Below are 25323 nucleotides of genomic sequence, written 5' to 3' on the forward strand. Positions count from 1 at the left end.
GATTAATGCTCAGAGATGCGTTGTTGCTACTTTTCATCACCTGGATTAGCGCAGTATATTAGCTAAATCAAACATGGGAGCCAGTGGTTTCATTCATATTATTATTGAGTCATATTGATGTCAGAGGGTCCTGCAGTGTCAGATCAGGGTGTAATTTGGTATCGCAGCATGGCATTTAGAAGATTTTTTTTTCAACTGAATCAATAAGAAGCTGTCATTTGGCCTCGAGTGGGAAACGTCTGCGTGTTTGTGTGGGCGTGGTCGTGTCCGTCTCTCTGTAACTGGACTGTTTTTACCTGTCTTGCTCATTGTCTCTTTCTACTGCTTTTTATTTGTCTCATGATTTATAGCGAACCTGTAAAACACACACAAACTCTGCCTCTGAAAATATCTGTTTGTGTTGAATAAATGTTATCAGAGGAAATCTTGGCAGTTATCTCCATCATCCCTCCATTTCTTCATCTGAGCATATCTCTCATATCCTGTTTATTTCCGACATCTTTGTTACTCAATCATGAAACAAAGACACCCATAAAAACACTCTTTCAACAAGATTTTCAGAGCAGATTTCTGACCCACATTAGTGTCTACTGATGCAACCATAAATTCAACTATATGGTACGTTTGTTTACACTTGAAGGCTGGAAAACAGCGTAGCCTTGTAGTTGCACAAACACAGGAATGCTGCATTTCAGTGTAAGCAGGCAGTATGTGGCACCCACTCACTTGTTGACCAGTTATGGGTGCAATGTTTTGTCCATGATGCTGATCAATAGGCAATGTTTTTGCAGCTTTAAAGATCCCACCATAATTCTTTTGATGTATATATGATGTATATAAAAAATGAACTCAACTGGAAAGAAATCTGTGTATCTTTTCAAAGGTACTTTTTAATGCATTTTTGTGTTTATCTAACAGCGGAAGTAGAGAGGTAAAAAGGGAAATGAATGGAGAGAGGGGAGACCCGGGCTCATTGCGATGACATAGTCAACATCTTAAAGCTTTCCCAAATTACATGCATTTTGTATTAATCTATACATCATCAACTGAGTATGTTTATTTTGGTGTTAGTCTTTCTCCCTCTCACCTCCTCTCATAGACAGATTTGTGAACAGCTCTTGTTATCTTTTAGAAACATCATGACACCAAATTCCAGTTTTCCATCCTTTTTTTGGTTGGTTAATTATTTAAAATGCTTCTTTTGTTCTTTTTCTCTCTCTCGCTGCCTTTGATTTGACTCCCATTGATACTTGCACACACACTCAGTCACATTTTTACACACACACAGACATACAAACCCCCTTCCCCTCTCTGAGACGGGGCCCGTCAGCCGCTGTGAAGTGTTTTGAATTTGAATGCAGTGTTGACTTGTCTTCCATTAGCATGCCAGCCTGTCAGTCTCCATGCCGAGTCCCTTGCTGTCCGGCTAAAAGCTGCTCCTCTGTCATCCACACTCACACACACACACACACACACACACACACACACACACACACACACACACACACACACACACACACACACACACACACACACACGCATACACACACGCATACACACACACACACACACTTTCAGAAGAGGTGTTGCTTGTAGTAAACACTCTAATCTCCTTCTTTTGCAAAAGCCTACCATAAAATCCCACCACTATCTGGCGATATTTATTACAGTGGAAAAGAGTAGGGGCTTATTTAAAGCCAAAGATGGCCTCCGCTCGATGTTGCCATAGCAACAAAATGTCCCGAAGCAGTCTCTTGAGGGTTGGGGGGGAGTTTGCTTCTGCCTTGTGGCATCACCAATAGCAACAGAGGTGGACGCCACTCCGTCTGCTGTTTCTGATTGGTTGTGATGGACATCTCTATTACACCATCCCTGTACCCCACCCTCCCAAAATACAGCCACAATCAAGATGGAACGGCTCATCAGGGCTAAAGAATCTCAATCATGCTACTTGATAGAGCTGCAATTATCTGTCAAGGCAGCTTTATAACCTGTGAATCTGTCTGGGGAGCGTTGTGGTGGGAGGTGGGGAGGAGTGGGGCAGCAGCTGCTGTGATGGGACATGAGCTGGGGTGGAAGCAAAAAAAAAAAAGAAGAGATGACAGTGATGAAGAGAAAATAAATGGCAGCAGTTTGTCCAAAATACATTCCTACATTCAATCAAATTGTGTTTTGTAAAAGCAGGATGTTAAGGAGAGTAAAGGAAGGAAACAGACCTGGACGATGAGAAGAGAAAAACAGAGTGGGAGGAAATGGAGATTAAAAACAGAAAAAATGGAGTTGTAGAGAGCATAAATTATGAAATTCTGTTCCTGATAGAAAGGAGACGGCAGGTATAATAGAACAAGAAAGGTCATGAGTAGGAGTCATGGCTGTGAGGTTGTGTATAGCTAATCCTGCCAAGCCAGGCCGGATGCTCTATAAATAGTAATATGCACACACTTTTAAAGGGGCACGAAGGTTGATTTTCCTGGAATCAATGAAAATATGATCACCTCAAAGTGAAGGGCAACAACAGTGACTCATGTGGCACAAGAAATTTAATTAATGTGGGTTTAGAGGATGCTTCTTCTAGACTGGTGGAGGGAACACACATTACTATTTCAAGACAAGAACCTTGGCATTAAAATTTATTTGTGATTCTTTTGTATTTTTTTATGTAGCATTTTGTCTTTATTTGATAGTTGACAGCAGAGAGAGGGACAGAAAAATGGAGAGAGACTTGGGGAGATGACGTGCAATTAAAGCCCCGGCTGAAATCAAGACAGTTGCATGCATCTAAATAGTTAGTATAGTATAGTAACAGTATTATTATAATTGTCCACATGGCAAAGTTTCCCCCATCTAATAATCTTGTGACGACACCAGTGTTACCTGGTACACTGGGCTTTTTTATAAGAAAAATATGTTCACTATCTTTCGAGTGCTATATTAATTCACTGCTAATCCCAAGTGAGCATTTCCTACTGCTGCAGCTCCACATTAAAAGCATTTAACTGGCGAAACACAGGAAAATACGATGTATTCAGTGAGTTTAGCACTGTTCATCAAAGACGCGTTTACAGAGCATAAGCTGCCATTTTGGGCATTTGTTGACAGATGAACAGTTTGAAAAATCTCATGGAGGAGTTTTATTCAGTAGGAGCTGTTAGATAAAGAACTGCAGGTGACAGCCTACACACTTTCAACTTCTGAGTGAGGTAACCAACTCCTTTTCCCTCTTTATCATTGTGGGTTTAAATCATTTGTCTTTTGCTTTGACAACAAATCCTCTGGCATTATCTTGTTGCACAATTTTCTTTACTCTCAACACGTTTTTAGTGAAATGGCGACTCCTGCTAGTCTGTGCTGTAACTCTTCTGCTGGCGCTGCTGTTGCACACACCTTCAGTTTATTATTGTAGCATCCGTCAAAAAGCAAAACGAATGTAGGGGTGTGGTGGGCAAGTGATGTAATCCATGTATGCCCAGACACAGTGCAACACGAGTAACACAAGCATAACTTTTGTATGCTGAGTACTTAGCTTCCAAATGATTTGTGATGTCACAAATCATGCTCATAGGTCTGCCTCTTAAAATCAGATGTTCATTGAGCACAGAGAAAAAATACACTATCACCAATGAATGTGAAAACTTTTAGTGTAAAATTCTGCACATACATCGTTCTACACACTAATGCTTAAAAATTCAACTGTAAGAATAAGAAAAACACATTTTTGAGAGGAGGGGAATTTAATAAAACAATCTTAACTCAAGGTCCACTCACTCTCCTGCTCAGGAGTTTTCACCTCTCTTATGCAGTCTTTATCAGCTACCATGAGGAAAGATATTCTAACTTTCCATGATTCTTAGCACCTCTGGGACCTCTCATCCATATTTGACATAAAAAGTTGAACTTGCAGTTTATTCATTTTGTTTCGAATATCAAGTGTTTCTGTTTCCAGGAGAAATTTACCCCACATCAAGGTCAAAAACTTTCCATATGTGTTATTCATCCTTGGGATTTCCTGTTAAACTATATAAAAAACCTTTTTGAATATTTTACTTTCATATCTCCTTCAATTCTTTGTTTATTATAAATATTTTATCCTCCATATTAAATTATTAATTTACTTACTGTTTAATCGTAGTTTGTTAAAGTTAATGGCTAACTCTCTTCAACATACACGTCTCTCTGGGATGATCACTTGTGGGATACAGTTATCTGATGTCGGCCATCTTCTCTCCCGCTCCAGTTACATTATTCACAGTTATATTTTTTGTTGTCATCGGCATATTTGCATTCAGCTCCACCGGTCTTGCTCTGTTTACTCTGAGTCCTCATGTTTGTGTGAACAGTGGAATTCTTCCATGTCCACACATTGTCAGGACAGGCGAGATAAGAGATGGTGGAAACAGATACTGTACATCCATGGCAGAGGGACTGCTACCTGTTCGCTCTGCTGTCAGGGGGATTGATGGTTCTGTGGTCGACAGATTCTTTCCTTAACAAGCTGTTAGTCACAGTTCAGCTCTCCACAGTGATCAAACTAGAGCGAAGCTGCTCTTCAGTTTTAATGATGGTAATGTTTTAAATATACCTGATATATTATTTATTTTTAGTCTGTCTTCTCTTCTCTTCTCTTCTCTTCTCTTCTCTTCTCTTCTCTTCTCTTCTCTTCTCTTCTCTTCTCTTCTCTTGTACTTGCATTGTATTCTGTGGCAGCAATAAGTATTACTGTCAAAAGAATTAAAAGGATTAAGGAGTAGTCCTTCCAAGCCTTACAATAAGAAGCTGTAAGAACATTATCTCCTTGCCCCCACCCATCCATACATCTCAACACCCATACTAATTGCAAGCACTGAGCCATTCACAGAAATTTAGATGGATGGAATTTCCTGAAGATATTCTATTACCAGTTATAAATATGTTTATATGTCAACCTCATTGTGAAAGGCTGCAGAACATTTGCAGAAAATGTTTTACATAAAAACTGATTTTTTTGTTGTATTATTTTTTAGCGAAGTTAGCGACATGGCTCTGTGAATGCCGGTGTCAGTCAATCGCTCCACTGAATCTCGATAACTGTAGGATGGATTGCCATGAAACTTTATGCAGACATTCATTATCCACTGAGGATGAATCCATTTGACCTTGATGATCCTCTGAGTTTTCCCCTAGCGCCACTGTGAGGTTGACCTTTGGGGTTTTGAGTGAAATTTCTCAGCAACTACTGGATAGATTGTCCAATGTTGTGCACACATTCATGTTCCCCAGAGGATGAATTGTAAAAACTTTATTGTTCACCTTACTTTTCAGCCTTGTATCGGTACCTTATGTTTTGTGCTAATTAGCAAATGTTAGCATGCTAACACTATAAACTAAGATGGCATTATCTGAACATTTGTGTGTGAGCATTGTCATTGTGAGCATATTGGTATGCTGACATTCACATTTAGCTTAAAGTGATACGTCAGGTCTTTTTTATTTATATTTTGTATTATCTGCAGTAGATGACATCAGCTCTGCTTGTGGAGAAGCAGCACTTAGCACTGACAAGAAGCGGAGCTTTGTACTGCTGAAACTGTACCAGCAGCAAGACATATTTTAAAATGAATATTCATATCCCTTTAAGTGTATGCTATATATTTTATTTTTACAATTTTAACAAGAAGACCACTTGTTTGTCTTAAGCATTGATACTCAAGATTAAGTTTAATTAAATTTTATTGCAAGCATTAGCCTGTTGTTGTGCCCTTCAACAAATCTCTGAATCCCAAGCAGGGGGCAGAGCTCTTCTGAGGGTGATCGACAGGGATCAATAAAGTATCACATTATGTTATTAACCCTACATACTGGAGGCAGAGATTCTGCAGCTTCGAGGCTTGGAACAACAGCTTGAGTTATACCACTGACACATTTTTCCTACACTTTACCACTCAATGTTGACCCATGCCCATGTAGACCAGCCACACAGCTGAAGTGCTGCCTGCAAATAGGAGCCTTGTTACTTTGCTGATTATGTTAACCTTGCACTTATTTCGGACATTTTTGTCCTCTATTACTTTCCAATCTTCATTCTCGTCAATTAAATGATGACTTTATTGTCTAAAAAACTGAGAAACTGTTTGACTCATGCATAAGTATTTCAGTTTTAATTTTAAAATCCGTAAAGTTGCTTATTTTGCAACATATTCTGTGCCCCCTAATAGCCTCCCGAATCCCCCCTCTCTCAAGCAGCTTCTCAATGTGCTCACAATGAATCTTATTTGCTGTGAAGGCACAAATTGCAGTATGAGGGCTAATTTTTAGGCAGCGCAGGCACTTTCGTAATGAGCCTAAGTATTATTCACTCTTCTACATGCTCTCCCCAATCACAGGGCTTCATTCCACTGCCATTCCTGTTTATGCTAATGCAAAATATTTTCATTATCTCTGCAATAGCACGTTTAATAGGCATTCTGCTCCTCAGCCGGGTGAAGAGTGGCTATAATTAGAAACAGTCAGGCGCTGAGGCAGGGGGCCAAAACGTCACAGCTGATTTGAATGTGGACAAGTGTCGAACAAGCAGTGAGCTGACTTCCGTAGAGCTTTCAGGAAATGCTCCTGCAAAGTGGTCTGGATAATTGGAATGGGCTTACACACTACAATGAACGTTGAAGAACGAGCCCTCGTGACTGTGAGTCAAGCCTATCAACGGCTGATATAGTTATGTAAATGCATACTGTATCATTCTAGGTTTGTAAATGTCACCCTGCTGGGATTTATCCAGCCTTATTATTGCATTTACATGGTGTATTTTCATGAAAAACTCTTTGAGATGGTCACAGTCCTAGACCTGGATTCAGAACTTGTTTTCATTCCTGCACTCTAATTAAAAAAATTGAAAGGTGATGATTTCAAAACAATGCCCCAGGAATGAAGCGAGGAGTAACTTTATTTCTGGAAGTTTGCTGTAACAAGACAAAATCTACAGCCATGCTAGCAGCTCTGTGAGGCTTTGAGCTAAATACTGACATCTTCCAGTGCACATATTGAGATGTCCTTGGGCAAGACACCGAACTGTTAACTGCTCCTAATAGAAAGGCAAACACCTTGTACGGCAGCTTTGTCACGATGATTCCATTGGGCATGTCTCTGTTACCTGACATGTGTGATGCTGTTTTGTTCCATCCTCCACCTGGCTTTTTATCCCACTGGGAGCATTTCAGAAGTGGATTGTCATGTCTGCCTGACTTGCTCAGATAATGTTTATTTAATCATTTTATCTTGAATTTTGTGATTATGCTATGGTTGAGTAGGCTATGCAGTTAAATTGTTTCGTAATTTGTCTTTTTTTAAGTGTGTTTATTGTTAATATTTCTGACTTTGTTGTGATATAGATGCACCTGAGTCTGCACAGTGTGTTTATCATAAAATTGACCAAATGCTTTGCTCTGTAAAGCTTTACATGGCTGCTGTTCTCTTCTGTCACAAATAGACTCGTATTCTCCACTAATTGTAAAGTGCTTTGTGCTTTTGTAAGGTGCTATGTAGTAGTTAGTTAGTTATAGTTAGTTAGTTAGTTAGTTAGTAAATTTTTATTTATGGGTCATGCCAATATCTGGCCCATCCCACATGAGATTACAGGACACTATCATAATGCATAACATATGTCATCTTCCCAGGCCTTGTTTGCAAGTGCAGTCCATTTACCATTTACATGCTCAAAGTTAAATTATAATGTGCACCATATTCACCATCTTAGTTTAGTAGCTTGCTGACTAGGACTGGGTGGTGTAATGATATCACATTGTTATTGTGATACTGTACAAAACTATATATTGTCTTAGATTCTGGATATCGTTAATCGTGACATGGCAAGTGTTGTCTTTTCCTGGTTTTAAAGGCTGCATTACAGTAAAGTGAATTTTGTGAACTAACCACACTGTTGTACTTGTTCTAACCCTTGCCTAAACCCAATCAGTCACTATATTCATATAACTGATGATTATTATCAAAAAATCTCAATAGTCAGCCCCACAATATTGTTGCATTATCAATATCAAGGTATTTGGTCAAAAATATCTTCATCTTTTAATTGATTTTGTTGCCCAGTCCTAGTATTTATAAAGTGCTTTTGCAATATAGCCTAAAAATATCACAACATTATTTTTAGGGCCAGGTTGCCCAGCCCTAATGCTGATATCTGCTAATTAGGACTAAACTCAAAGTATAGCTAAGGCTGAGCTGAATGCCAATGTCTTTCAATAAACACCTACATGACAAATTTCCATCTGATGATGGTGCTAGATGACAAAGTCAGAAGAATCACAAAAGTTATTACATTGTATCCTGAGGGGAACATGCATTTTTGCACCCGATTTCATGGCTTGCAATCCAGTAGTTGTACGGACATTTCATTTAAATGTCAACCCTCTCTTGTTGCTAGCAGAAAACTCATGGGGCCACAGAATCATTAGGGTTTATCTTCTGGGGACCACAAATGTCTGTTATAAATGTCATGGCAATCTATGCAATAGTTGATCAGAGATTTCTGTTAACTGACTGACTGACTGACACTGCCATCCTTTCACTGCCACACCACTATTACAGCAAAAAAAACAAAACGTTGGTTGTTTACTGCAGCCATCTTTATGCGGAGGACAATAGAACCACAGCTGTTCAACTTGAAAACACTGATCATTAACAACAGTTTTGAAATGAGATCCAGTGGGAGCCAAAGCCTGATGCACAGATATGTTGAATTTTAGTCATTTTTCTGCATCAGCCATCTGCATCCATGTGGTGAAAATTAAACTGGCTTGTTAACATTGCTCATTCAAATTTATGAGTACAGCTTGCTCCAAGCTTGTGTGCCCATTGCAGGTCGAAAGGTTTTGAATAATGAATGCTGATCATTTCACTCATTTATTTTGGGGGATGACAAAGAAAAAAATTCTCACATTTATCAGAACATTCAAACTGCAACTAAGTTTTACTTCAACTTATTTTCTTTTGCTCCTAATGAATCAACAGTATGATCTACGGTTTTGTCAAGTGATGATTTATTCTGCAACACCTGCTAGAAAAAGGGTTTGGCATATGTCAGGGTTTAGTGTGCAGTAAATCACTCAAACAAATACCAATACCATCTCAGCAAATAACTAATTTGTAGCATAGCAGCACCGTGAAAACATGCACCCCCCTTCATATAGCGCCAGGACTTATTTTGTCACCATATGATGCGTTGGAGGTGCGTTTGCGGTGTTGTTCAAGGACCTGCTGGGCAGCACTGTGAAGTCTTTGCCTTTTGTGGGCTGTCAACACAGACAATGGTGTGTATGTGAAGTGTTTATTGTGTGATACAAGTGGTACAACCACAACACAGGGATGAGAGGTGTTGAGTGTTTTACTGCCACTTTGACTTTGGCTGTTGGCAAGATCCGAAATTGTGGGAAGGGATCCAGACTATCATTACTGTCAGTATTAACATTTAAACTGCAGAGCTCTGTTTCACCGTATGGACTGCCTTAACTTCATTATCATGGAGTAATAATGGTTATTATGAAGAGGCTAAATAGGTAGTAATTGCTGCTGTAAAGATGTCTAATGAAACAATTATGTTTCCATCTAATATGAATGCAGGTGGATGGTGAAAAACCCAATAATTTTTTTATATTTCTGGACTCATTTAAAAAATAACCTGAGAGCTGCCACGATAAGTCAGTTGAAAGAAATGTGATTGCCAACTATAAAGATAATCAATTGTTTCAGTCATTTTTCATACAAAAATGCCAAACATTTGCCGGTTGTAAATGTAAGGATTTATGACAGTAAATGAAGGGTCATTGGGTTTTGGCTGTTGCTTGGACAAAAAAAAGGAACTTGAAGATGTCACTTTGGGCTCGGGGTAATTGTGTTGAGCATTTTTCACAAATTTTTGAGATTTTCTTTTGGAGCTAGAGCGATATGCAGTTTTTGGGGCCAGTGGCGATACCAATATTAGGGAGTATAAAATTCCACTATCGATATATTAGCCGATATACACACCTTCTTTGCAGTGATCCCTCAAATGTGGTTATAAAAAAATTGAGTAGCAGATTTGTAGATGGCACTGATGGGCAGGTGGAGTTTATTTCTGTCTGGGTGTTGGCAGCAGAGTCTCCATTCCAGTGATGCCAGTGATGTCAGCAATGCCCGTGTCTGCCTCAGTTATTACTGGCACCGTGTTGTCCTCCGTTTGCCAGTAGTGCTGAGCAACTGCCCTGCCTCTGTCAGTCCCACCTCATCCCCTCTGTGCTGCTGGAGATGCTTTTTAATTTACTGGGTCACACTGAAACTAGAGATGGGGGAGCTGCCTGGCATAAAAGTGCTGTGATGTAATGAGCAAAATGATGCGTCATGCATCAGCTCCTAAAGGCTTGAGGTCACACACTGGGTTGTAAGCAGATCTACTTTGCCTATACTTCCTGTCGGAACGATAAATAATGTTTGTGACAAGGAGCTAGATGAGTGGGAGATGATGCAGGGGTTGAGTCATTGATGAGCTTCAGAGTGAGCTGCATTATGCCATCTGTAGATGCAGATGTAGTTAGTCCTCTTTATGTTAAAGTACTGAATCCTGTTGTATTTAGACAGGGAAAAAAATCCAGTTAGATTCACTGAAGCTTTTTCCAGTACACTACATCCAGCCTAACTCTAAAGGCCTTTCACAATTTAATAATAAAGCAACTTAAAAGCTTAGCCATCACCACTGAGAGGAAATGTGTCCAACATGTCGAGGCACAAAAGACTAGCTTTACAAGTGTGATAATAGGTCTTGTTTATCAGCCTGATAGACTGAGGTATAATATAAGAGATGTTTAATAATGCTCATTACAGAGATTTTCATGCCACTGGGCACACTGGTAGCATTCAGCTCACACTCTGTCACACAGGCAGATATGTCTGGTTATACCACTTAACCTGACAAAACCTCTGTGGACTCATATACACCTTCATTTAATCAAACAAGGGGCAATTCTGAATGTTTCCTAGCCTGAGTGGGAGTGAGGAAGGGAGTGATGGGGAGAGCGTGAGAGAGAGGGACTGTGAGAAAATCAAATGAAAGAGGCTGTTTGTGTTTGTGATGTGTGCTGGATGTGTGGGTGGGTAGGTGGTAGTGGATGGCTGTGAAACCTGAACAAGAGATGGTGGCAGCAGCATGGAGCTGAACCAAATGTGTCACTGCCTCATGCTCACTGGGCCAAGGAAAGAATTTACTGGCAGCAGCAGCCTGCTAGGAATCCAGCAGGGTAACTGAGTGTGTGTGTGTGTGTGTGTGTGTGTGTGTGTGTGTGTGTGCATGTCTATGTGTGTGTGCATGTCTATGTGTGTGTGTGTGTTTGTAGTGGTCAGATTGTATTCCGTCTCTTTACCCCCTGGCCAGTTATAGGACTGAGCTAGCATGCTGGCGCTCCCTCCTCCTTGTTACACAGTGTGCAGTACATGCTGCATTCATCCACTTTCACATGCTTGGAGGGGAACAAAAGTAATGAAGCCACAGACAGCAGTGACCGTGAGGACACAGGTAAAAAAAAAAAAAAAAAAAAAAAATAGAAAAATGGTTTTCTGCTTTTCATTATGCTGAGGAAGCTTCCTACATCTTTTCATAGTTTTTTTTGCAGTGCCAGTGGCAAAACAAGGTGGAAGTGTGCTCTAATGTTACAGCAGCAGCACTGAGCGGCTGGCAGGGCTGCTCTCTCTCTACTGCCAGCACTAACCCAGCAACATAAAGTGACTCACAGATGTTTCTTGGACTGATAATGTTTGGCTTGCTCGACTGCTCTGCAAATATAAGTTTTATGATAGTATGTCTCTTTGTATGGGTGCAGGTAGGTCAGGAGCAGTTGAAGGAAACTGTTTTTCTCCCGAGCCAAATTCTACAAAAGTAAGCCAGGGATGACCCCCTTCCTGTGCCATTACTGCTAAACTCAGTAAAATGCACTTATCGTCAGATTGGGGTGATAAGTAGAGCTGATGATTGCCACTGATGTCCCGAATTGATTCGATTCCAATTTCACAAGGTCCTGATTCGATCCGATATTTCAGTTACAGTGCCAAATTGGCTGAGAAATGAAAGAGATTCTGACATGAGGATTGATTTTAATTGGACAATCTGTTAAGTGGATTTAAAGTTTTTTTTTTATACCTCAGCCAAATAACCTTTAAATGTTAGAATTTGTGGAATTGTGAATGACATCATCAAAATTTAAGTAGCATATGAAACTTGCACTGCAGCAGCTCAATGGCAAGCTCCTAACAAAATCACATACTTCTTTCGGCCACGTATCTTTTGGCAAGGCATTCCTACAACAATAAACAGGAAATACATTTATCAATTTATTCAATTTACAATAATTTGAGAATAGCATTTAGTCACATTCTGTGTAGATTTTACCAGGAACTGTTTGGCATTCATTTACTTTTTGTTAATGAACCAATCAATGCATTGACTAATTGTTGAGCACTAATTCATTAAGCGTGTGCTTTGTGCTTTGTCTTACTTCTGTTTTTGTAAAAAAAAAAAACATCTGTCCCTGAGAGCTGGAGGCTGAAAGGATCATCGGGGAGCTCTTCGGACTTTCAGTGGCTTTTAAATAATCAGAGCTGCCGTGCCAGCGGCCCACTCTGCTGGCTGCTGAAAATCAACAGTGATAATGTTTTAACCTACTTTGGTACTGCAGCCAAATAAGGATCCCCCCCCCCCCCCCCCCCCAAAACCCGGCTGTGGCATTGTGCAACTCAATTATCAGATTTTTATTTAAACATTAGGCCATGCACCAAAGTGTCAATTAGTTGTTAACCTCACATGCCAAATGATCTGCCACACATAAACACCTCGGAAGGAATTGCTGTATACTGTTTGGAAAAGGTGCAGGCACTATTAAAATCATACTTGACAGGTTATTGGGCAAACCATCTGTCTATCACCGTCTTTCACAGGCTAACTTGGACCAATCAGATCAGCACTGGGGAGTGCTATCACCAGTGGAGCCAGTTGGTTAATTAAACCCTTACTGAAGCTAGTTGAGAGAAGAGCACATCTTTTCCGTAGAGGACAACCTTCAGTGATGTTCTTTGTTCTTGTGTCATTGAAATATGCTCTCCAGTTGCTTCTCTCGATGGTTGTCGCATTAAAAGCACGCCTGTAGCTGCCTTCTATAGCTGCCAGTAGTTCCTCAAAGGACACTTATGTGTTCAATACCTGTGTGCACCTAGCTTGATCACATGATCTCGCAGTCCAGCTGCCTTGCAAGATTAAAAAAAAATTGTTATTAATTACAGAAATTAATTTTTACACTAAAATTGTAACTCATATCACAATATCTGTCAAAATAATTGCAATATGATATTTTTTGCATATTGTTCAGCCCTATCATCTTAACAGAGAGCACATTTTTTGGGCCAGTTGAATCACACCAGAACCCACCCAGTCTTAAACTGGATAAATGTGGATTTTTTGTGCAGCATTGTGTCAATTTGCCAGTAAATGAAGAGTCATTTGGCTTTTTACTTTAATTATTTCCAAAATACTTTAAACACTTAGCTTTTTAGACTTGAAAAGGTCACATGTAGCCACAGTGTTCAAAATAACTTCTACCGAGCACATTTAATGAAGCTATTTCTTTCTACATCAACAGTAAAATTTTAGCAGAGTATCAGTACTGTACTTGTACACACACACACACACACTCACACACACACACACACACACACACACACACACACACACACACACACACACACACACACACACACACACACACACACACACACATCGCTGTGGTTTACCCTTTTCTGAAACACACACTCTCACCCACACATACAAGAAATGCAAGCATCATTGCTCTCTCTCTCAATACCTGCACACACGTAACACACTCTCTCACATATTTTGTTTAACATGTACAGTGTGCTCTGAATGGGAATGACCTTGCTGTGTTTCCCCATACTGCACCGGCAGCACTCCTCCCCGCCCTCCCTCGCTGCACTTCAAACACATTTCATCTGGAAAAAACCTTTAAATAGATGTGACCTTTGACTGTGAAAACACCCACTCACCAAATAATTAAAAAAAGCACAGTCTGCTACACATCTGTTAAAAAACAGCCAGTGTGTGCAGTGACAAATGGTACAAAGACAAATTCCTGTTTTTTTTTACCTGGGATGAGAGTTGCTGTTAACACCAACAGCTCTGCTTTTTGAAACATCATTCACAGTCATGGAGGTGTGGCTCATCGCGATGGGGACACATTGATCAGTCCATCATCAATAAAAGGAAATGTCAGAGTGCCATGTGTTGCATTTTAGCATCAGTAAATCATTACCACATTAGCCTTGGCAGAGTCATTGGATAACAACTGAATGCAAAACAAAAGCCCAGCTGAGAAGCCTGGCAGTCCTCAGTCAGCCTCTTTTACACTCTGTCTCATATAATGTGTTTGGCTCGATTGCTCTAAGACAATAACATGATATTAGCTTTACCTCATTAGGAGTTAGTTTACCTTGCTCTAATGAATGCACACTGTCATAAAAAGCTTTCACTGGCCTTCATCTTGCATGTTCTTTGAAATAAATACAAGGAGACATCTGCAAATAGCAACAATTGTTTCAAAAAACACCAAGGTTTCATGCAAATGACTGATTTTTGAGAACTTTAAATTAGTAATATTTATGTTTAGCAGATGATTATTAATAATCTGTCCATGAGCAGTGCTCTGCATTTTAGAGATGCAAAAGTTAGAATCATGAGTCATTTTAGCTATAGAATAATTTAGCTATGAATTTCGGATGCAGACTCTTACTTACAGTACCTTGAATATGAGCTACAGACTCCAGTAACATCTGTGCTAACTTTTGTTTAGTATTTCCTCCAAATTAGATTAAATTAAGATAAATTTGGCAGTTATACGTTCTAATGATTTAATTCAATATGGAGCACCTTTTTAATGACAAAAACACAATTTACAAAACTGGACTAAATGTGATTGCAAATCAAGTCTCTTTGTTCTTTTCCCTCCAAAAATGATTATTTTGCTTTATTAGGCAATCAGGTTATCAATATGCAATTATAAAGGTCACTGTCAGCCAATTGGGACTCAGTGGGAACTAGCAACATAGTAAATTTTGATTAATAAATGACTTAAACAATTCACAAATTACCCAATTTGTTGGTAATTGTTTTAAAAGAGTTGAGTAATAGAATAATCATGTCTGCAGTTTGTTTTTCTGTAACTTGGCTGCAAGGACAAACAGGAGTGAAGGAAATGGAGTTCCTTGAAAAACAGGGTGACACTTCAGTCTCACATGACACAGCAGGTGCAATGTGTGCACTGTTTGCAAGTTAGAGAGCTCATGTGTGGTATGTGTGATCATGTGTGTTTGCATGAGAGGTGAGATGTGTTTTGCGAGTGCTGTCATGGACAGAGCCGTGTTTACGTAACCCCGGAGGTTTACCAGCCGTCCTTCATAAATGTCATGTGGATAGGGACGAGGGCAAAAAAGTCAAACGCAGAGGCACAGAGGATACTAGCTGACAGCAGTTCAGTGGTCAAGATTGTCTTGTAAGATGAAAGCTCAGTTTAAATCCCCTAATGTCACGCCTGCCTTTGAGTAAAAAACAAAGTCTGCTTCAGCTGCAAGGGAACTATTCTGATAATTGGAGATAAATAAAAGATCAAAAAATAACAGAATTTAAGTTCTCAACTGGCTTGAAAGGCAGAGTGCTCTTTGGTTTGCTTTTCTCCCAGATGACAAAATAATGAGCCATTTTGTCTTAACAGCTTGTTAGGGTTTCTGTCTTTGGTCCGAAAGTACAGGGCATGAAAGCACTAGTTGAATATCTTCTTTGTGATTCCAGTCTCGTGTCACAAAACCCAAGAATTAATGTCTGAGAGTGGATGTTGGTATGAAAGGGAGAGATGTCACTGTGCCTTACTCAGTCAGCAAAGTCATGAGGGGTTTTGTCTTAATAGTTTGTCTGGATACTGTGTCAGCTTATTTTTTTATAAAACGCGATCAATAACAAAGTAAAAGTTCATTTTAACTTTTCTGGCTACATCTCAGGTGCACAGAGGAGAAACCGTGATGGATTTGATGATTTTGATAGAGGCACATTTTTCCCTGCTGGGATGAGTGCTGAAACAGGTGCCAGAATCACAAGAAATCTATGTGCTGTATACAATATGTCTGAGATCAGCTGATTGGTGCAATCACAGTCTTCAACTGGCTGCATCTGAGAAACCCTGCTGAAGCAGTTGGAGCTGATTTTGTCATTACAAGTTTGGCTTCAGATTTTGAAATACAAACTGACACTAATGGTGAGAGGGAGGAATCAACTAGTTTGATTAATTTGCTGCAGACAGTTGGAGGAAATCACAATATTTTTTTGAATGACAATGTGAAGGTTAAAACCGTCTGAGCCCTGCATGAATGTATCAGAATCCCTGCAGGAGAAATCGTGTTGCTGTCCGACTGCTTGCATGTAAAATGTAAAATATGTAGGTTTCATGTTATTTTTGGCACTGTGCTCATGAGTAACCTGAGTTGGTACTGTACATAGTGCATGAGCAGGGCTGCGATTTAGACCATGAAGTATGTCCCATCACCCACACTTAGCAGTTAAAAAGTTCCTATTCACTGTGAGCTTACACTTGTATTACTGTGTGCAGTTATTTCTGTTAGATGTTTTGCTGTAGAGAGTAATTAGAAAGGTCGACTTGTGGTTGTATTGATTTGAACCATTCAAATAAATCAAGTTATATTCGGTATGGGAAAAAAAAGATAAATGCACTTTTCTACTTTTATAAGTTCAGTAAGCATTCAACCAGCGGGACTTTTGAATGTCAAGTCATTATTGTGGTAAATGTATGAGGCCAGTTATCAAACATCAATGCTTTTTTTACACTGAGTGAAATGTCTCAGTAGCACCGGTAATCAAAAACTGCCAATTGCCAAAAGCTAATTATATTTTTCAGTTAGCCTTTGATCAAATTTAAATCAAAATTTTACTATAGTTTTTGCACAGATGCTTGTGTTTTGACAACATTTATTGTCATTCTAAGATTTCAGTTCACTGGTTGATATTGCACCACCTGTTGTTACTGGTGGTAACAGCAAATGTGCTTCCAGGTCCCTTTGAGAAGCGCTGTCAATACAACAGAAGAGCAACTGATGTTACTGTTAAACAAACAAACAAACACAAGTTGTTTCAATATACAATTCAGTATTTTTATTTTCAATTTTTTATAATGACTCAATTGATCTGCTTTCATACCTCACACAGGTAGAGAGTAGTCTGTCACTCAACACCCGAGCACAGTAAGCAGAGTTAGTTACTTTTCGAAAATATTACTCTCTGCTGTATTTATAACTGATCTGCTGTCAAAAAATGCAGAAAATCACCATGCCTTGTTTTGTAGATGCATTTTTGACAAGGTTCAAGGTTCAAATGATAACCAACAATTACTTCTGTGCCAAGCATCATAAAAATCTTAAGGATTATAACATTACCATTTGAGAATGCTGTCTCTTTTATTAAATGAAAGAGAGGGCTTTTAGAAAATGTTTGTTCCTCAGAGTAAAATAGCATTCAGCATTTTCAGATACCCAGCTCATGCATACTTTACATCCTCTGACTCTGAACTAATCAACCTTCTGTAGTTGGCACTGCTACTGTGCAGGTAAATACCACACCTTACATGGAAAGCTGCATGCAGCATGTCAGCATCAAGTGGGCTATTTTAATCAGTAGGCTTTGGGTTTTTTTAAGAGGTAGCTCTTTTAATGATATGGTAGTTATGTAAGTCTCTCATGGCTGGAGAGCGAGCAGGGGACGGTAGAGTAGTGCCTCAGTTGTCCTTCAAGATGAAAGTTTGTGGGACAACAGAAATGTTTGGATGAGTGGAATACATTTTAACAGCAGCACTGCTTGCTTTTAGCTGATGCTGTGTTTCAGGTGCACTTACCTCTCAGCCACAGTGAGCTACAGTACAGTGAAATAATGAGAGATATTGTACACCAGGAACACAATGACAGGCTGAGCAAGAAGCTTTGAATTTAAAGCCTTCACACAAACATTTTTCTCTGACCCACTTCAGCTACATTTTGAATACATGTTTGTTTGTGTACTGTGAGTTCATACACATTTCAAGTGAGGTAATGTAACATATAAACACTCCAGTCACTCAGACCCACAAAACCACATAAAAACAAACGCACTACAGAAATTTGTGACCTGAAAACAATGACATCTTCCGTTCTCTGATAACGTTGTATGAGACACTGTTTATGTATGAGTTTTCAGTCAGGGTCAAGTGCCTTTATGTGTCTGATTAAACCTGATTTCAAATGTAGTTGTCAGATTATAAATGTCCAGCCTTCTGAAACATCAGCTGTTTGGTGTGTAGCTACCTCTTCTCATGTACCTGAACCACATATATTTAAAACATTCAAAATTAGTTACGGCAAATATATTTTATGTTGATAAGTTTGTTGACAGTAGTCTTGGTATAAACTGGATCATATATTTTATTATAGTAGTAGTATTATTTATGGGAGATCATTCATCGAGTCAGAATTTTTGGAAAGGTTTCAATACTCGTTTTCCACAGTATCGATACACACGTATCCACTTTGGTCCAGCCCCCTTCAACTTAACTTAAATGCTGTTGTGCTTAACACATAGCGGACAGGCATTGTTATATCTATATTTAATTAAAATCTAATTAAAAAAATTCTTGATTCATACATTCATTCATATTGATTCCCTTTATCTCCTGCATCCTATTCTACTTAATTCAGTCAAAAAAATGGCCCCATTTAATAAACAGTCTCACTTTTATATGGAGGTAACTTCAACATTAGTGATAGCTTAGTATGTAATGGCACCATTTTCCTACATGTAGATGTAAATGGACTGCTTTTATATGGTAAATGGACTGGGTTTTATATACGTAGCTCTTTTCTTGTCTTACCGACCACTCAAAGCACTTTACAACACGTCAGCCTTCACCCGTTCACACACAGGTGGTAGAGGCTACCATTCAAGGTGCCACCGGCTCGTCAGCAGTAATAACCATTCATACACACTCACACACCAATAGAAGAGTCATAGGGGAGCACTTGGGGGTCCTTGCCCAAGGACACTTCAAGATGTAGACTGCAGGGGTCGGGGATCGAACCAATGACCCTCTGACTGGTGGACGACCACTCTGAGCCACAGCCGCACGTCTCATATCTTGCTTCTCTTATTTACGACTCTTGGTCTTGGTTCTGCTGTAATTTTTTAGTTCTTGAAATGTTGCAAAGTGGTCACTCCAGGTAGAAGCCTCTTGCTGAATCTGAGCAACTGACACTGATAGTTTTATGTCATCCAACTCCACTGAAGCTGCACTGGACACTGGAAAAAAAATAATAAAAATATATATATATATATATATATTCAGAACACACCAAATGGCAAATGGAACCAGAGATGCAGGGTACATTGTGAAACAGGTCTTTTATTACCAGTGTTAAAGGGTGTTGTTAAAAGGGTGCTATATAAAGCTTTTAGGGCTACTTTCAACATTTTTTCCTTTACAGGTCAGGTCATCTTGTCTCAGCTCATCTGAAATGACACTATCACGTCTATTATATCTTGTACTATTTTGAACCTCGCTGCAGGGTGAAATCACAGCTGCTGATAAACAACCTCTCAGGACATTGACACGCTGTTCCCATTCATATTCTGTGAGCAATCAGACGTGGATGTATCAGTTTCCCAGGAGAAGTGCTACACTTCAGCTCAAAAATAAACAAGCGTTTGTTTGAATGCATGCGATCAATATCCGAATAATGCTCGGCTCACTGAGAGGATTTGAGGTGACTGAGTCCTCAGCAGCCATAAATACATCTTTGCCACTTAATAGTCTGGCAAAGAGATGGGAGTTAATGGGTTTAACATATTGCATTTAATTTCATAAGATCGCTGTGAATTCTGCATGCCTCTATTACCTCTTACACTTTTGTGTGAATGACAGATGGTCTTACGGCTTTCATCAGTTCAAAATTAAGATCATTTTTTAAACTCTTATGTGTCATGAGTTGATTTATTGTCCTATGTAACAGCATTTAAAAAAAAAATTCATTAAGACAGAGGTGTTTGAGTATGCCTTGCGTCACATATTCACACTCAGATTATCACTGTGGTCTGGAGCAGTCTTAAGGAAGCTACTCACTGAATAGCTTTGCTTTTAGTGGATTGGAGTCACATTAACATAAACCATTAATGTAATAATGATGTTAATGGTATTAATCCTGTTAGCATAATTTCATACTAATGTAAATTAAGTCCTCATTTATGAAACATTTTCCTGCCAATGTATTTAATTTTTTTAATCTAATCCTTTCACATAATCCACCAAAGGCCTCTCTCATACAAATTCATAACTTTTAAATTTATCATTTGAAGAATGTATTACCATAATCAACCAAAGTAGATAGACATATTTATATGAAGTTTTTTCTGATTCTTGTTATTTAAAGTGTTTTAAATTCTGCAAATTCAGCCATTATTGAAGAAAAAGCTTTGACAACAATAATCTGAGGCTGTTCTGTAAATAGTTCTCTAATCTATTTTAATTTCAGGTTTAAAATTACAACTTCCAGCTAGTCCTGCTCACTTCCAGTTTAAACATTGCCTATCTGAGTAGGGATACAGATACGGATAATATGTAGTGGAATGTAACTAAGTACATTTACTCAATAACTACTTAAGAACCCTTTACCTGAGTATTTTGATTTTCTGATACTTTATACTTCCACTCCACTACATTTTGGTGGCAAATGTTGTACTTTTTAATCCACTTCATGTATTTGATAGCTTGAGTTACTGGTTATTTTGCAGATTTCATGCTGCATCAGAGCCAAAGTAACATATTTTTAGATTAATATATTTGATCAGATACTGGATTAAAAACACAACATATTCCTATAATCAGAAAATGCTGAATAATGGATTCGATAGTCTGCCAGGCTGATAATCCTTTGACCCATAGTTTACAGTAATTACATGTATATAAATAGATGTATAATTAACTTTTACTTTAACTTGGGATTTATTGGATTTGACTATTTTTTATTTTATTTTATTTATTGCCAAAAATTCCTTTGGATTCTTAAGGGTCCAATTTGTAAAAAAATGATTTTTGAGTCTCATTCCCAACTCGTCAAATACTGATGCTTTGGGATGGCCCGACCTACAATCATAAAGTGTCAGTATTTAACGAGTTGGGAATGAGACTCAAAAATCAACTTTGTTTAGAAATTGGACCTTTTAAGTGCATTTGATATCAGATAAGTTGAGACATTTACTCAAGTACTATTTGTGTGGCTACTGTGACTTTTACCAAAGTAATTATTTTCCTTTTACCTAAGTATGACTTTTGGGTACTTTTTTACCACACTGCAGATACTTTCATCGTTTTAATAAGCACAGAAAAAGGTGTACTCACTCTTTCCTCTTATTAACTGTGTGTTTTTGCGTCAGTAGTTTACCTTTAACAGGTTGCTACGACTTCCTCCAGATCTGTAACCACAGAACAACATGCATGGCATCGCCTGCGTGGAGCCAGGTAGCTGTTTATCAGTAAAACAGCGCTGACACACTGCTGCTGTCATTTAGCATCTGTGTTGAATTTGTAGCAGCTCTGCAGAGAGCTCAGTCATAACTCATGGCTCAGAGGCCTGTCAGGACAATCTGTTTTCCTTTTCATGCTACAACTGATCGATTATAATTCCATCCTATTCAGACAATTATAAATTCTTAGAGTGCCTCTGACTGGGCTGTAAGGCTCCTTGTTATGTTTAAACAGAGAATGTATCCCCCTGAGGGATGCTCCTATCTAGAGCACTGGGTGTTTCTGTCCTGTAAGACTCGCAGCATGACTAACGCCATCTCCAGTACAGCGCTGCTCTCCTCCCTGTGGATTAGGAGCAAAGGTTCTTGATGCTCCCCAAAACACTCTTTTGCATTTCACTCTGAGGGGATTTTTTATGGCCAGCTGTCAGACATTCATACAGTCCCCTCAGGGCCATTGTAGGTGATTCGTCAGGGCTTATGAAAACTATAAATTCTTTGCATTATGCTCTGGATGTTTTTCTTTTCTTAGTACCTGACAACCAAACACATAGCCTGCAGAAGTTGAGAATGTTGACATTATGGAGCCAGAAATAGCAGAAAAGTCCAACTCCTCGAAAGTACAACAGAAATAAAATGTATACAACCAGCACAGTCACTGTACAGTTTGTAACTTCTGTGTTATATTGAGAGATATTTCATGTTCGGTTAGTTTAAACCCTGTTTTAAACACATTTCTGTTGCTGTTTTGCTCATTAGTGTACTCTATGTGTTGTCTATGTGAAATGACCTAAAATTTAAGTCTGATTTAAGTCTTTTTTTTGCATTAATCGTATTATATCATGGTACTACATAATTAAAAGGATTACTCCACTCAAACATGATTCTAACTATATCTTAAAAAAGAAAAAAGATTATTATTTTTTATTCAGGATAGGAATAAAAAAGAGGTCAACATGTGTTTTGGGAGGAGTAGACTGCCTGATAATGTAGGTAATTTGTAAATGCAGTTTGATTAATTCTCAGAAGGGGAAAGATTAGGCATCTCAAGAGCATTTTTTGCAAAAACCCCCGAGGTAAATTTATGTAAGCAGGTACAATAGACCAAGTTTGAACTCAGAAACGTCCCTCCTTGAGCTTGAGTTTTGAAAGGCATTTTTCTTTTTACGTTGCTGGGCCTCGTTGAGAAGGCAGTCCCAAGTAAAAAGGGTTAGCGCACACAGCCTGTAAGAGTTTTCCAGTTGTTGTGGCAACATTTCCATCACAAATACGGTTAATCCACTGGGTCGTTGCTTCCTCGAATGGTGAGAGTAGATGAAGTTTGTATTGGTTCTTGCAGACAACAATGGAGAAAATGGGGTGCTTTGCATGTACTTTCCACACGATTGTGTACCAAAGTTGGCATTAGCAAGAAAAACAAAGTAGTCACTGGATGTAACTCCAGTTCTATGAGTACATGTTTAGCCCTTTAACTACATATTATTGTAGTCACAATAAAGCACATTATTTTTAATACAGACGGTAATAACAGTATTGTGAAATCCATGCCGTAGCAGACCGTGCCCCCAGTGATGGTGATGAAACTGGTACACAGCCCACCCCTAGAAGATTCTGATATGGATTTTAAGTTCAACTAAAAAAAACCCATAATGAATGAATTTGTAATCCTGTGTAGAAGTGTTGAGCTGCTTTGGTAGTTGATTACTTGTATATATCAGTCTGTTACACCCATGTCACCTGGGCTTCACTGTCACTTACTGAAACCTAAAATCCAAATTTGAGAAGAAAAACAAAATGGTGGCAAGCAGTAAATTCAACTCAAGGCAAAATACCTTTTAAGTAAGTAACATGTTCATGTTACTCTTATTAGTATAGTAATACGAGCAGTTGAGTGGTCAAAGTGTCTCATCTGACAGCAGGAAAGAGTGTAACAGACAATAGTATGAGCTTAAAAGAAGGAACCCACAGTGCATTTAGATGTGATCAGTTTCATGTGACAAGTTGTGTTTAGGTGTTGTGCTGTGAGCTAATAATGGCTTTGTAAGTCCCTGTTATGGAGCCTGCTGCTGCCATGTCCCCAGGTCTCCTGGGAAACCTCATAGTCCTGTAGGATTTGATCTTCTGCTACATGAAGCAGGAATCTACAGCAAGAGTAATGTCAGCTGCTAGTGAATAAGAAAACAGTGATACTACGTATTGATTGTTGTTAGAGATGGAAAAGGTTTGAACCTGAACCTTTACACACATGGGGTTTGTTTGCTGAGTGTGCATGGTGTTTCTCGTCAATGTTGTGCTTCACATGGTGACTGCTAAGCAGGTAGACTGCAGATTGTTGTTTTGTGTCATTAGTGATTCTGTGTCAAACTGCATGCTGCACTGAAACTATTCGTACATGTTTGTGAGACCCTGTGGTCTCTATATACACCAGTCTTAAGGGTGAGATTTAGAAAGACATTAGTCTCTACACTAACATCTAAAAGGTGTATATTATTGAACTGACAGGTGACTTTATAGATGTAATTTGGAAACCAAAACTCATTCATTTGATGTCATATTTTAGGATCAAACCAATTGGTTGTTTTTACTGCTTTACTTGAAAGATTTCCAGTCCGAAACACAAAGATATGTCATTAACAAAGTTTTAAAATCTTCTTACTACAAAATTTCCAAATCACCACAATTCATCCTCTATTGTTTGCAGAAAATCCATCCACTGTCGTATGGAGACTATCTCTGAATACTTTAATATATTCTGTATGTACAGGGACTGACCTACTTGGGCAGTAGGTGTGGCAGATGTGAATATTTCTTTAAGACACGCCCCAAAAGGGCCCATGCACAGGCTTAAAGGCCCAGGAGTGCATCATTTTTTGATTTCGAATGTGAGAGCAAGAGACATGAGAGCATGTGTGGGGGAAAGGGGAAAACCAAAAAATAGAAATGGGCTGAGGAAAGTGCTGCAGCAACAGTTAGATGCTAGTGCTACAAACATAAGGCACAGCATGTGAGCTCACTTCCTGGTATCTCTGTCAATATCAGTATGGCAAGCACAAGAAAGCACACTTTTTGTTAGGGGAGGTCAATCTGATGATATTAGTTTGTGATCTTGAAGGCAAATCATAGAGATTGCAGTAATTAATGTTTTCAAACTTAACATAACTTAATTGACTACTGATCCTATGTGAACAAACCAATAGTGATAAAGCCAAGCTGATTGGACAAATAACTTCACATGGCACTTGCTCGGGTGATGTTTAGTTAAAAAAGGCATCATAAGTTATAGCTAGGAGATGAGGAGCTTGTGCCAAAATAAACTGTCTTTAATGCTGTATCGTGTTTTTATGGTGCAAATGGAGAGGCTCATAGGCTATTTAAAGTTTGGCTATAGTCTGCAGGGCATTTCAAAATTGATGAATGAGATGTCAATTTAGATTGTGGATCGTGATTTGTGATTTGGCCAGATCAACCACCCCCACCTATTGTGCTTTAAAGTTTAATTTTTTTTAAAATTTTATTGTGTACTGACACTCATTTTGTAGCATAGGGTGTCCCTCCACAAGAGATGAACACCTGATGTAGCCCCCTATCCTCTTTGTTCATTGACTTCAAAGCTGTTCATACGTCAGTATAAACATCAATGTACCACAGCAGTCACTGTCAACTCTCTGCTGTGAAGCATTCATTTGAAGAACAGTTGTCTG

General features: G+C 38.8%; 1 protein-coding gene across 4 annotated transcripts in view; it reads left to right on the forward strand.

Annotated features, from left to right (window-relative positions):
- Window positions 1-25323, forward strand: part of plekha7a (pleckstrin homology domain containing, family A member 7a) — a 151572-nt gene that overhangs the window by 57632 nt on the left and 68617 nt on the right. The window lies entirely within an intron of this gene.

The sequence above is a fragment of the Pagrus major genome, chromosome 8 (genome assembly GCF_040436345.1).
Source record: "Pagrus major chromosome 8, Pma_NU_1.0".
Taxonomy (NCBI): domain Eukaryota; kingdom Metazoa; phylum Chordata; class Actinopteri; order Spariformes; family Sparidae; genus Pagrus; species Pagrus major.